Here is a 14,604-nt window from a genome sequence, read left to right on the forward strand (position 1 = left end):
ATAATTGATCTATTTGACGTATCTTTAAATGTTTACAGTAGATCTATTTTGAGAAGTTTGTAAGATCCGCACAAATACAATAATAAGTTTTGTAAACCGATAGATTTTCTCATTTATGAATAAATTAAATTAAATACTTTTCAAAACATTTTTTATTTTTATCGTATAACGCAAGTGAGTTAAAAATGTTACTTAGAGTCGCCATTGGTTAGATTACCTAAAATATAAGCACGTAGGCGACGAGCAAGGCAATGGCTCGAGTAAGTAGCAGGGGAAATCGTGCTTGCAAGAAAGGAATAATTTGTCCTTGATGCCCCGTGTATCATTGGCTCCATGGTCGAATAATCTCTTGCACATCAACTGCACGTTACGAACAAAAGCTTAAACGTCTCGACGTCGAACTTATTGTCGCTTTGTTTCCAATGGCGATAAGACAAAATCGAGAATGTTAAAAGAAGATGGAATTATTTGAAAAAATTACAAATTAAATTTGATTTAAAGACATGCATTCTTTTACTTTTTATAAATAGAAATTGAATTGTAACTGAAACTTAAAATAACTTTGTGTGTTTTTGTCATAAAATTCTTTTTTTTTATGTACAAAGTTGCACCCTTTATCGATACAAGTCTGATATCAACATTGAATTTATTTACCTTAATTTCGTCTATGTATTTTTATATCACAAACCTTCTCCTTGAAAATGTCTGGTAAAATCTAAAGGTGCGAGGTTAGGTGACCTAAGAGGTTAGGAAACTGATCCTCCTCGACCAATCCATTGTTAGGAACAGCGTGCATTAAACCACTTTTTTACGTAACGGAATGAAACAAATAAGTAAAATTGTATAGTGTGTCCGTTTTGTTTGAAAATGTATAAATTATATTTTTCGTGATCGTTTGTCCAGAAAAATTGTTTAGATGGCACGAATTGCTGATAATTCAACGTTTCGGTGGCTTTCTAAGATTGAAATTTTGTAAACGTTTTATTGACACGCAAAATAGAGATCTTTCGCAGGCGATACGAGCACGAGTATCGCTTTCGTGAAGAAATATAATTGCCGCGGATTGTACAAATGGAAAAGCAGAGCTCCGTCTCGCATTGGCCGGAGAAAGCGTGACCGGGGTGAACGAGAGTAGCCCATTGCAATAAAGCGATACCCGACGTTAACGTACGAGTCGCTAAATATAAATTGTTCCCTTGGGGCCCACCCACGCCACTCGTTCGTTTTCGATACGCGCAAATTCTTATCAAACCGATTGGTATCGCGAACTAAAAAGCTACACTTTTGGATTTTTCTTAATCGCTGTTAATAATTGAATGACGAATGGTAGGACGACAGGACCGAAACAGTTCTAATTCACACTTATAAGTTTGTTAGATATTTACGATTTATCTATAGAACTAGAGCATTTCCTCATAAAATGTATTCAAAATACATATACAGGGTGTTCAGTCAACCATGGGAAAAATTTTAACGGGGAATTCTAGAGGCCAAAATAAGACGAAAATCAAGAATACCAATTTGTTGATAGAAGCTTCGTTAAAAAGTTATTAACGTTTAAAGTTTCGCCCATATTGAATTTTTTTCTCGAAAATGCGCAGGATTTCGAGGGTGTGTCTATTCACCAAAAATGATTGTAGTTCACCCCCGCAACCGAAAATAATTTTTCCAAAACAATTTGAAATTTTTTTTTTCGACGAAAAATTTCACATCTTCCCGAATTTTTTTCTAGAAAGTGGGTAGGATTTCGGGGGTATGTTTATTCACCAAAAATTATTGTGATTGACCCCCGCAACCGAAAATAATTTTTCCAGAACGATTTGAAGTGTTTTTTTTTTCGACGAAAAATTTTGGCGGCGAATTAGATTTTCAGTAAAGAATTTTTTTCTCAAAAATGAGTAGACTTTCGAGGGTATGTATAACGACAACAAGTGATGGTAATTGACCCCCCTAGCTAAAAATAATTTTTTCAGAACGATTTGAAACTTTTCAATTTCGACGAAAAATTGGTCCACATTCTTGAATTTTTTTCTCAAAAATGAGTAGGCTTTCGAGGGTATGTATAATGACAAAAAATAATGGTAATTGACTCCCCTAGCTAAAAATAATTTTTTCAGAACGATTTGAAACTTTTCAATTTCGACGAAAAATTGGTCCACTTTCTTGAATTTTTTTCTAAAAAATGAGTAGGCTTTCGAGGGTATGTATAATGACAAAAAATGATGGTAATTGACTCCCCTAGCTAAAAATAATTTTTTCAGAACGATTTGAAACTTTTCAATTTCGACGAAAAATTGGTCCACATTCTTGAATTTTTTTCCCAAAAATGAGTAGGCTTTCGAGGGTATGTATAATGACAAAAAATGATGGTAATTGACTCCCCTAGCTAAAAATAATTTTTTCAGAACGATTTGAAACTTTTCAATTTCGACGAAAAATTGGTCCACTTTCTTGAATTTTTTTCTAAAAAATGAGTAGGCTTTCGAGGGTATGTATAATGACAAAAAATGATGGTAATTGACTCCCCTAGCTAAAAATAATTTTTTTAGCACGATTTGAAGTTTTTGAATTTAATTGTTAATAACTTTTTAACGAAGCCCCTATCAACAAATTGGTATTCTTGATTTTCGTCTTATTTTGGCCTCTAGAATCTCCCATTAAAATTTTTCCCAGGGGTGTTACAATTACAGTATTTATTTTATATTTGCAAGATTTGCGCCCCCAATATTTCGCAAGTTCGCTGCATGAGTTTGCAAACATATTTTGAACATTCGTCTATTCTATGTTTAGTGTCATTACTTGTCCACACACAACACCGGGAACGAGCGACGTTACGCACGACGAATGTTCGATATGTTGCTTAAATAATGGCGAACGTTCAACACGGAATTGCGTCGATGGCGAAACGTCAACTTTTGTGTCAACGATCTCACAGACCTTAATTATCGGCATAGTCTCGGCCATTAGACACGAAACGAGACGACGAATTAACATCGATCTCTCGACGATGAGCACGTGTCTCGATAATATCGTCACATTAAATCGTGTAATATTAAATTTCCTCGAACAACGTAAATATTTTTGCGGAACTCACGCGGTACTTTTATTTAATCTCGTACGCGGATAAATGGAAGAAGTTAAGCTCGATGGTCGATCGATAATGTGCGAGTCGCAATTGACGTAACATCGAACGTCGTGTGTCGCAATCCGCGAATAAACGACGAGGCACGTTCGTGTCTTCCGTTTGATTTCTCAATCGACAATGGCCTAACCTACCTCCGGAATATTTAATGTTACCGTATCTAGCGAGTCTATCGCGAAACGAATTTTTCTATTGGCCCGTTGAAAATATACCATAACCTTTTTTCCCCCCGCGTCTTTTGCTCCTTTCGCCCGTCGTCATGACACGAAAATATAAGTAGACTTTTTTACTGTAAACAGTTGCAAGGACTCGTCGAGATTTAAAGCAAGCGAGACATCTATCGTAATCGTTCTGTCAACAGCAAGCAATTACCCGCGATGTGCAAATTCTTAGCGTCGCTTAACGCGGAGAATCAAGAACTTGTTTGACTTCAACGTCATGAATTTTTGTACAAGCATACAGCCACGACGACACAGAATTAATTTCAACATTCTCACGTCGAGCATTAAAAACGTATCGACCCTTTAACAGTTCGATCAGCATCGATCATCTTTTCGAACGTACGAATCAAAATTAACCTCAAAAGATTCAATTGTTCCCAATGACGAAGCAACCACGCGTTTGTCACAACGATCGATAACTTTTGATTTGTTTCTACTTCAAACACGAGGGGAGAAATTTTTAAGAAAGTTGATAAAATTCTGCTAACGATGAATCACGCGAGCAGCGTTTTACGAACGAGCGCGTCAGATAATAGAGTTATTCAGCCAATGAGAAACAATAAGCGGCTCGGAAAATTGAAGATGCTTTTACTTGGAATATTCATCGGGATGCAAATAAATGGTCGCCTCATCGACGAGTAAATGACACGCTAAAACACCACGGTTTATTCGTCGAAGCTGAAATTAATTCGTTTTTACATGACACGCTTGATAGTACATTAAAATATCGATCATCTGAACTAATAGAAAGGCAAATTCATTCAAGTATATATGACAGAAAATAAAATAATTTCGAAAGATATATGTTTACTCTATGAAAGAATAGAAAAGAGATATAAAAGTCGATATTCGAAAGGCAACTATAGCTGTTTGAACTTTCGCTCATCTCGATGCAGTAACCGTTTCTACATCGACCGGTTTAATTGGCCGATCTTCGCTGACTTTAATTAATTTAAATAAGTGGTAATTGGATGGTAATAACATAACATAATATCCGTCGGTCGTATCTCTCATTATCTGAAAAGTAAACATATTATTTCAACGATCAAGATCGCACGGAAACTTTTCTCGAGTACTGTCCAGGTCTGGCCGGAGACGGACAAGAGGAGTCGCACGATTTCCAAGGCGGGGTGTCGTGTGGTACGTAGGTGGAGAAAGTTTCCGTCCTCTCTCGCGTAGGAAACGCTTCCTCGAAGCCCATCGAGCTGCCAACATGCCTTATCCGAAGAAAGAAAGTTGTTGCGCCGCGCGCGAAACCCGGGAGATTTTCTCTCTTATAACCTGATCCTATCTTGCCTCGACCGATATGCCCTGGTTAAAGCAGCATCTCCTTCTCATTCGCCCCGTTGTAGCTCGAGCTCCTTTGTCGCGCGGAGAGCTGCAATTCCGTCGGTTAGGAGTAAACGCACAAAAACTGGCTTAACCGTTAAAAGACACTAAAACGAAATCCTGAACGTGAACCAGAACTTCGTCTAGTTCCGAGCATCTCGGTTTTCTCGGGGTCGCTCGTGTCCACTCGGCGAGCCTCGGGTTCGCGCGACCCGAACCGACTCGAAGATTCCCGATCGTACACGACCGGTTCGAGAACGCCGAGAAACTTGGAAAAGAAGCGAGATCACGGTTTACATTCGCGATCGCGTTTTACATTCTGAATTCTCCGTAGAAATGGGAACTCTCTTTGTATTCGACTCTCGTACCGTCTTGCTTTTACGAGATCTCGAACAGAATCGTACTCGAGACACGAAAAGGTGGCTAAAATTAAAATTAAAAACGTCAAAGACAGAGACTTTGTACCGGTGTTATGCTTGTCAGTTTGACGAGAACCGATCTTCGTTTGTTTATATCCCACATCCCCTTTATTACCATGCCTGCAACTTAATTCTAGTATACGATAAACGTGAAAACGTTTTAGAATACATGTTTCCATTGCCAAAAGATGATATTGATTCGTGATCGTTGAGCACGATAGGCCTTGTATATCACGTACAATACACGCGAAAACCAAATGAAAGAAACGATACGTGTACAAGGTACGCGCGATGGATTATTTGTCCTGGAAGATAAATTTGCGGTGTTCGACCGTTGGCGGTCAACGTGTTCTGAATCATAGCGTCGCGTACGATACATCGCAACGAAAGATGTAAAAATGTTTCTGTCGTCGTAGTTACTGGGTAAGTTCATCAACTTCGGTACGTCCTCGAAGTTGTTCGGCCGTAACAAACAGCCAGGAATGTCTAGGATCATCGTCCAAAAAACGAAATGCGGGGGTCCGATGATACGTCGGCCTCGACGTTGTATAATTCGAGTACCGACTGGGATTCGAAAATGTTCGCCCGTTAATAATCTCGGACGAGGGTCGATCGGATCGTTCACCTCGGTTGTCTGTTTCTTCGGGGCAAAATTGACGAGTTCGACGACCCGGCCACGTCCGTTCGGCTTGTTAATAAAGAAGCACCGGTTCGACCGCGGCCGTGAAAGATAAATTTAAAAGAGCCAATGCCTCCCGAAATGTCCCTGACCCGCGTAAAAACTCCCGAACATCCGACGGGAGAACAACCGAGAGACTGTTCCCCCCGCAGCTCGTTCAGCGATCATTTTTATGCTTCGACGAAGCGCCGCGGTGGCGCTATGCACGCGCTATAAATCCGAATGTAAATGCGCTGTTGACGAGGCTTTATTTAACCCCCAGGGTCCTTGGATTTTTGGACGTCAGCGCGCGGTGGTCGTCAATGTGCGATGCACGTTCCGTGAACGATAATTCGACGCTAAAAAAAGAGCGAATTAGGTTGTATTTTTTCCTGGTTACGGGGAAGCTATTCACGAGCAACAGGTTATGTTTTGCTAGAGTAGAAAGGTTAGGGATAGGAATAGGATCGACTGGTTCTAAATTCGAACTGTCCGACAGTGTTGAAAAAAATTGAAGTCTGTCATGAAATAATCATGGTCATGACTATGTAGGGCGCCCTGTATATAATATAATTGTTATGGGCATTAATGCTTACGAATGCAATGTGAACAAAGTTCATACAAAAATATATGCAATAACCTTGTCGTGAAAGAGAAAATGTTGCATATGAAAATGTTTATCGATAATAACACCCGGTGAATCATAATGATCAGTTGGTATTTTTGTACACCTACATACGATAATTATTTATTTACCCGAAATTTGTTATTTGAGATTCGGAAAATTTGGAACTCGTTTCCTTTGAATTTCAGGATTAGGAAATCAGGTTTGCGACGTTTTGGAAGCGAACATTTTAATTTAAGGCAATTGTGAACTACTGTAAACTTACTGACACCTGTTGCCGAACATCCCGCGCTTTAAATTCCCCCAGATTGTTAATGTTGACCGCTACGCGTCGCTCCTCTCGCGATCGATTGTTACGCAATCATTTGCCCCGAAAATTCAGACAATAAACGATTTAACAAATTTCTGGCGAATTGTAAACTTTCTATTATTCGAGGTAGTCGAATACCTGGATAGCAAAACACCAATGTTCCTTTTTGAATTTATGCATTCGTAAGTGTATGGCAGTTGATCGAACAAATATTGAAATAGTTTTGTTAGGTTTTTCGAGGCAGATGTCCCGCTGTGCGAGCGTGCAATTTCGTGGAAATCGCACCAAGTTTCTCGGGATGCTCGACGAAATTTCGTCAGTTCGTACGGACGTTGTTATCGTTGTTTTCCAGCCAGATAATCGGCCGACCGCTTTTTCTTGCGGGTTCTCCAAGGCTCCCGTGATAAGGGGAAAAAAGCCAACGAATAATTACACGGTTACACAACTATTCCATGTGTCCGGTGTCGCCATAAACGTGCCCGTCCGCCAATCTCGTCCGAGTTAATGGGGTCTTCTTTGCCACACGAGGTTCAAGGGAGAAGTTATCTAAGGGAGAATTACGCCACACGCAGTGCCCACTGTCTTCATCTTGAATGTTAATTTTAAATATTATACATATATATATTTATTCATAAATAAAAATAATTTAATATCAGTAAATGAAAAAAAAGTTTATGTCTTTCTTTATATTGCCCACAGCAGCAACGATTGCTTAATATAAAAGCCACTTGATGTTTCATTAATGTTCGACGACAAACAGGAAAAATATTTTATAACCTCATTCTATGCAGAACGTTAAAAATTTCAATTCAAATTAACTTAGGTTAAGTGGTCATGTTTGATGTTGTTCATAACAACATTCTATACTTTTGTTTCCCTTTTGCATAGAATGTACAGATCCAATGTAAAACTATTTATTTTGAAAATCACTCTTCACTAGTTATTTAATTCGTGTCCGCTTCGAGGGTAAAAGTGAGGTTATGAAAGCCACGTGTTCTAACCGGGAACGTGCGTGTCTTGTAATTACAATAGACCGTGCTTAATGAGATGAAAATTAAATCAATAAGATCGTATTATTGTTAACTGCGACTGTTTTATAGATAACTTCATCGGAGGTGTAATTTTCAAACTGTGAAACGTGGTAATTTCGTAATAATTCATGTAATATCGTCGATATAAAGTCCTGATGTGGAGTCGTTGAAGTTATTGTATATCAGATTAATGAAACAGCACTGAAGAATCTAATTAAGGAAAATTTAATCAACACCGCTATCAGTTAATACATAATAGAAAAAGCTCGTCTTCCTCGAATAATTTTATCGAAATTAGTTACTTTGTAGTGTTTATTTTAAGAATTAAATACAAATATATAATTCGATTTAAAATGTAATAGTACTGTCTAATGTCAATGTTATTTTACAATATTCACTAGAATTATTGTCAAGAAAAGACTATACTGTGTTCCTATAAAGACTTGATCCTTCATCGATACGATGTAGAAGATTCAATATCAGAGAAAATAGCGTTCTACTACGCGAGTAGTTATCTTTATTCCCATAGTAGAGGTGGGGGTATCATACATCGAACGAAGATCAAGAACGCGACATAAGCCACTTTCTCCTTCGCTCTTTTGTTGTTTCTATGTATTCTCGATTTCACTTCGTAATTAAAAATTGTCTCTGATTATCACTGCACTTTATTCTGTACCTATATTTATATAGAAACTTTCCCGCAAATAAATAAATGTAAATCGAAGTAATGACTAGTAATGTTAGGTAGCAAAATAAGCTATTCGATGAAACTTGTCCTTTCACCTTGCTTTCTCTCCTAAATATTAGTATTCTTTAGTTTTATTGCCATTTCATATTTCTTACTCTTATTTTATTCTCGTTCCTGCATCATTATTATTTTTATTAGATCGTGTATGCAGGGTGTCCGGTCAACCCAGGGAAAAATTTTAATGGGGGATTCTAGAGGCCAAAATAAGACGAAAATCAAGAATACCAATTTGTTGATGGAGGCTTCGTTAAAAAGTTATTAACAATTAAATTCAAAAATTTCAAATCGTTCTGGAAAAATTATTTTCGGTTGCGGGGGTCAATTACAATCATTTTTGGTGAACAGACATACCCCCAAAATCCTACCCACTTTCTAGAAAAAAATTCGAGAATGTGTGAAGTTTTTCGACAAAATTGAAAAATTTCAAATCGTGCTGGAAAAAATGTTTTCGGTTGCGGGGGTCAATTACGATCATTTTTGGTGAACAGACATACCACCAAAATCCTACCCACTTTCTAGAAAAAAATTCGAGAATGTGTGAAGTTTTTCGACAAAATTGAAAAATTTCAAATCGTTCTGGAAAAAATGTTTTCGGTTGCGGGGGTCAATTACGATCATTTTTGGTGAATAGACATACCCCCGAATTCCTACCCACTTTCGAGAAAAAAATTCGAGCTGTGCAGTTTTTCGACAAAACTGAAAAATTTCAAATCGTTCTGGAAAAATTATTTTCGGTTGCGGGGGTCAATTACGATCATTTTTGGTGAACAGACATACCACCGAATTCCTACCCACTTTCGAGAAAAAAATTCGAGTAGCTGTGCAGTTTTTCGACAAAATTGAAAAATTTCAAATCGTTCTGGAAAAATTATTTTCGGTTGCGGGGGCCAATTACGATCATTTTTGGTGAATAGACATACCCCCGAAATCTTGCGCATTTTCGAGAAAAAAATTCAGTACGAGGAAAATTTGAAACGTTAATAACTTTTTAACAAAGCCTCCATCAACAAATTGCTATTCTTGATTTTCGTCTTATTTTGGCCTCTAGAATCCTCCATTAAAATTTTTCCCAGGAATGGCCGAACACCCTGTTACGTTATTGGACATATGTAAACAAACATGCAGCTGTGTTAAAGGTTCTATAAACAACCGTCGATCGTTTCATATCTCACGGCTGCTTTATCCCGATAATCTCAAACAATATTGATAAGATCGTTCGCACAATTTCGTCATCTTCGTTTCCGTTCAGTGATTCCCGAGAGTACGACGGGACGACGAGTCTCGAATTAATCTATCGTTCGAACACAATCGTTCGCAACCGGGTGAAAGTACTAAAAATAATTGGAGGATTACCTATACGCTTATCGTTCGATGCAACGTTCAAATATTCAAGATATAATGCACGCTATACGAATTAAAGTGTATTAAATACTACGTTTTCCTTTTGTTCAATGGAATTATGCACGAAATGCGATCGAAAATAATCAATCCTTCCGATATATTAGAAACGAACCGCTGCGAACGCTTTCTCCGTTAATGATCAAACACATTTAGCCACACCAGAAATGGGGAAAATTTTCTTCAAACAATACATAACCAACAAAATTCATGTACGTACGGTCGTTTCTTCGATACGTTTATACAATGGAACAATTAAAGTTTTGTAATTGCGATTATTTGCTCTTTATGATCAAATACGTGCACCCGATGTGCCAAATCGTTTGTCGACTTGAAATCGAACAAACTGAATTGATTAAACGTTTACCGTGCACGCGTCACTCCATCTGCTGGCAGAGGGCTGCACAAGGATCAAGATATTTTTTAATACCACTCGTTCAGAATTCATTTTATCCCTTCACCATGGGGGTATCGTAAAAATATTAACTAAACATTATAGTTTATAATGAATTACTGCACGGGGTCAATGCAATATTGTAAATAAATAATATACAAAATGACCCATTCGTGAGGTTGGTTTTGTAACCATAAGTATAGATGGGATTAGTTGTACTATATAGCGTGAATGTTGAATTGTCAAAAGGACTACGAACGTATAGACGTGCTCAAACGGCTGATCTAATTGTATTCCGCGTCAGGAGAGGAAGAGTGTCGAGGGAAACGTGTTTCTACGAAGAGAAAGATCGCGGCACGTTTTATTGGTTATCGCGTGCGTCTCGATAACGACTTGCAAACCGTACATCGCGGAGGATCGTGTACCCACTTCCAGCACTTTCGCTTTGTACGCAAATCCGGTTGGGATCTTTTCACCCCCTCGCTCTGTCGGTTACACAGTCTACTAGGAAGCGAACAATCTCGTCCGGCGGCCTGCGCGAGCCAATTTCCGCCGACGCGCGCAGAACTTTTCACTCTGGTCCACGAGTCCACGGAAACCTGAATTAATATTGGCGGCGAATGTCAGATAAGAGAACGAAAAGAAACATACCGAGCAAATGTTGTTTATGATTTCCTGCGACATTTGCTTCCAACGTTTCTAAACTTACGTTGTAAAATATGACCGAACGCATACGCCATAAACAGTTTCGTACCAGAGTCGAAAGGTTATGAAACTTTTTTTAACAGGATCGAACAATTCTTATTTATATATATGATATTATTTTCTAAACTTACGTTGTAAAATATGACCGAACGCATACGCCATAAACAGTTTCGTACCAGAGTCGAAAGGTTATGAAACTTTTTTGAACAGGATCGAACAATTCTTATTTATATATATGATATTATTTTCTAAACTTACGTTGCAAAATATGACCGAACACATAGGTCATAAACAGTTTCGTACCAGAGTCGAAAGGTTATGAAACTTTTTTGAACAGGATCGAACAATTCTTATTTATATACATAACTAGCATGCCCCATCTCGGCTTCGCCCGACCTTGTACAAAAGCAATTTATGACCAAACGATCGTCCTTGACATGTATATCCGCGATAATGCAATTCTCTCGCGAGAAAGCGCTCGAGAAGCTTCGCCACCTGGCGGTAACATCGCAGTACTGCTACGGGCGAGGTATCGCGCGGGCCGAATATGCGCATGCGCGCGCAAGTAGACCGTCGTATACAGGGGTCACGTGGTCTGCCAAACAGTCGTACACATGAAATCTTTGCATATAAATTACATGTTAATAACGCGCTTCTGAGACATGCTACATAGCCTATGTCCGTCCTAGAGTATGCAGGAATAACGTGTCAAAATTTGAGGAAGATCGGTTCAATAGGTCTTGAGTTTTGCGCGAACATAAAAATCGGCATACATTTTATATAGGGAAAACACACCATCATAAAAGTGCGCGTATAACGCATATTCGTAGAAATTTTTCGATGTTTTTTTTTTATAAACCATCAGTGAAAGTAGACCTTTCCAACGCATGTACTCGTTTGAAAATCGGTTGAGTGGTTCTCGAGTTATAAAATCACGAACATAGGACAACTTATTTTTATATATATAGATAGATAAATTAAGACAGATTATTTTATCAGCGTAGAACGTTTAGTTCAGTGCCTTCTCGCGTTCGTTCGTACGATCACGTTCCCAGAACTGTTTCGCGACGTTTATGACGATCAGTGGTTCCATCAAACACAAAGGTTACGGTGTTACGCCATACTGTTCCAAGAGGTCGCGGACGTTCGCTTCCGTGATTTTACACTTTCTCTCCCCGTCTCCTTCTGTCTCGCGGGAATCGACCTCTGTCTCTTTCGCTTTTGTGGAACGATTCTGTACTACCAACTTTCGACCTACAAAAGATACGAAAGGTTTCACGCGACGAAAACTTACGAAAACTGTATCGCAGAAAATTATTGAAACGAGACAATACGGTATATCTTCAGAGTCGCTGAAGTGTCGTCAGGATCGAAAACGAATCGTATAACGTGTTAATAACGCTCGACCGCTTGTATATTTTTTTATTTCGCACCACGTTGAAGATCTTACTTTCGGAATCGCCTATTTTCGCGATTTGCATAACCACAATTTGCGCCCGAAGTGGCGTAACCGCGGCCCACAAAACCGAACGAAGAAACACGGAAACTGTTGAGTCTAATTATGCTCGCGTCGGATGATTACGTCGCCGCTAATAGCTGACTTAAGGCGTTTAACGAACGGTATAATTACAATTCTCGCGTTCTAAATCTGCATTGCTATAATCTTCTCGCGATGCCTAACCTACAAATCTGGAAATTATTTTAGCGAACGTCATTCGCCGAATATTTTAAATTATTATAGATTGAATTTCAACGATCTGTCTTCACCCTTCTCCCGTCATTCGAGCGTTTGCGAATAAAATAAATAATTATTATTTTATGTTAAATCAAATAATTACGACGGTACGAATAATTCTGTTGTTCACTGTATGTATAATAAAAAAATAATTACTGTTATTAAACACCATTCTTATGTAAACTTGCATAATTATAGGTTAATTGTTTCGAACGCACCCGTAAGCGAAATTTCCAAGATTTTTCTTTATCAATACGTGCGAAAATTGTTTAATTATACTTGGTTTATTGTATCGGAGATTCAATTTAAATTTCTATACTTCCCCCTGCGGTCTTTGCATTTTTTAATTAGGAAAATTAATTACAACTTTGACGCGATAATGTTCCGTTGTTGTTACAAGCGAACGAGGAAATATTCGCAACGGTAAAATTTAATTAACCCCTCTTTGGTATAAATTACAGGTGGAAAATTTATTTACTCGTCGACTTCCAGGCATTCGTTTCGAGGTTAGGTTAACATTTGCGATTCGTAAAATTATTATTTGTTTTATGTGTCCCGGCGGGTTTGATTAATTTCAAATTGGTAAAAATCTTCGAGACCTTCCGCGGGACCAAGGACAACGACCACGTAAAATTTGTCAAAAAGAGAAAACGTACGATTTAGGACTAATGGACGAGAGGCCACGAGGCGAGGACGGAAGGTCGAATCTTTCCCTCAGCACCGATCGAACCTCCGTTATTCGGTACAATGAATCTCGATTAACGACTTGTCTTTTTGCCTAACGGGTTTCTCTCTTCCCCCTCCCCATCCTTCCCCAGCCATCGTTTCCCGCCCGGTTACGCAACCCTGTTACACGCACCGTACGCGATGCCTTTCTTTTTCGTTTCTTTCCTGATTCTAACGCTTAATCGATGATGAGTAATCATTCGGGAACAGAAGTATTCAAGCAACCGATGCATCTCGAGTTCCGGTTCTTCGTCGATATATAGCAACAAATTTGATAAAGAATTATCTTTGTTATATTAAGATACACGAAATTTAAATTTGGGCCAAAATGGACCCAGAGTTCGAGGGTTGGTATCTTTGTGGGCCGAATTCTCGAAAGTGCCACTCTCGATTCGATACAGTGTCGCATTTGATCGGTTTATCGTGTTCCGCTTTCGTCGCCTCGAGTCACGTTTCCGCGCGTCGAACGTGGCTACTTAATACAGTAATTATCAACTATTTTCGTCACCTTGATCGATAAACCACGCTCGTCCATAATTTATCTCGCTTCGACCATGAAACTGTATCTTGGCCCAACATTTTTGCACAATACAATTTTCAATATTAACGAACAAACGTTTAAAATAATTTATTGCATACGGAACAAAATCTACCATTTGTCGATAGCTGGAAAAATTAGGAAAAGTCAGCAAGCTAGGAGAACAACGGTAATTACTTATGGACTCGACCCACTAGGATCGCCACATTTCCTGCTTACAGCGCCAGCTGCAGGACACCCTGTTTAACGGTTACTTTCGGAACATTTTTAAGCCCTGCCCACAGAGTCGAAACTGTCCGATCCACATGTGGGTCAGCGGACTGCGGACGCGGTTTAAGGTCACACTCCCGGGCCCCTTGGTTCCCGGTGTCCCCCCAACACCCAAACACGGTGTTCGCGCCTTATTCGTTCCACGAGTTCGCTACAAGGCCAGACCTAACCCTATAAAGACCAGGGGCCAGAAGGAACTCGAACCCATAATAGAATTTTCCTTGTGAAACAATTTTCCACCACTTTTTAGCACGCATTCTGTTCACTCGACACTGGTACAACGATTGCATTCGTCGCAAAATCGCTAAAAATTGTAGCAGAATTTACTACATATTTTATTCGAAGGACTAAATTC

At 38.9% G+C, this 14,604-nt stretch overlaps 1 protein-coding gene across 1 annotated transcript in view; it reads right to left on the reverse strand.

Moving 5' to 3' along the window:
* Positions 1-14,604, reverse strand: part of LOC122404725 (transducin beta-like protein 2) — a 71,212-nt gene that overhangs the window by 5,988 nt on the left and 50,620 nt on the right. The window lies entirely within an intron of this gene.

Source organism: Colletes gigas, unplaced genomic scaffold (assembly GCF_013123115.1).
Source record: "Colletes gigas isolate AHSC1104 unplaced genomic scaffold, ASM1312311v1 Colletes_gigas_Sc00003, whole genome shotgun sequence".
In the NCBI taxonomy this organism is placed as follows: domain Eukaryota; kingdom Metazoa; phylum Arthropoda; class Insecta; order Hymenoptera; family Colletidae; genus Colletes; species Colletes gigas.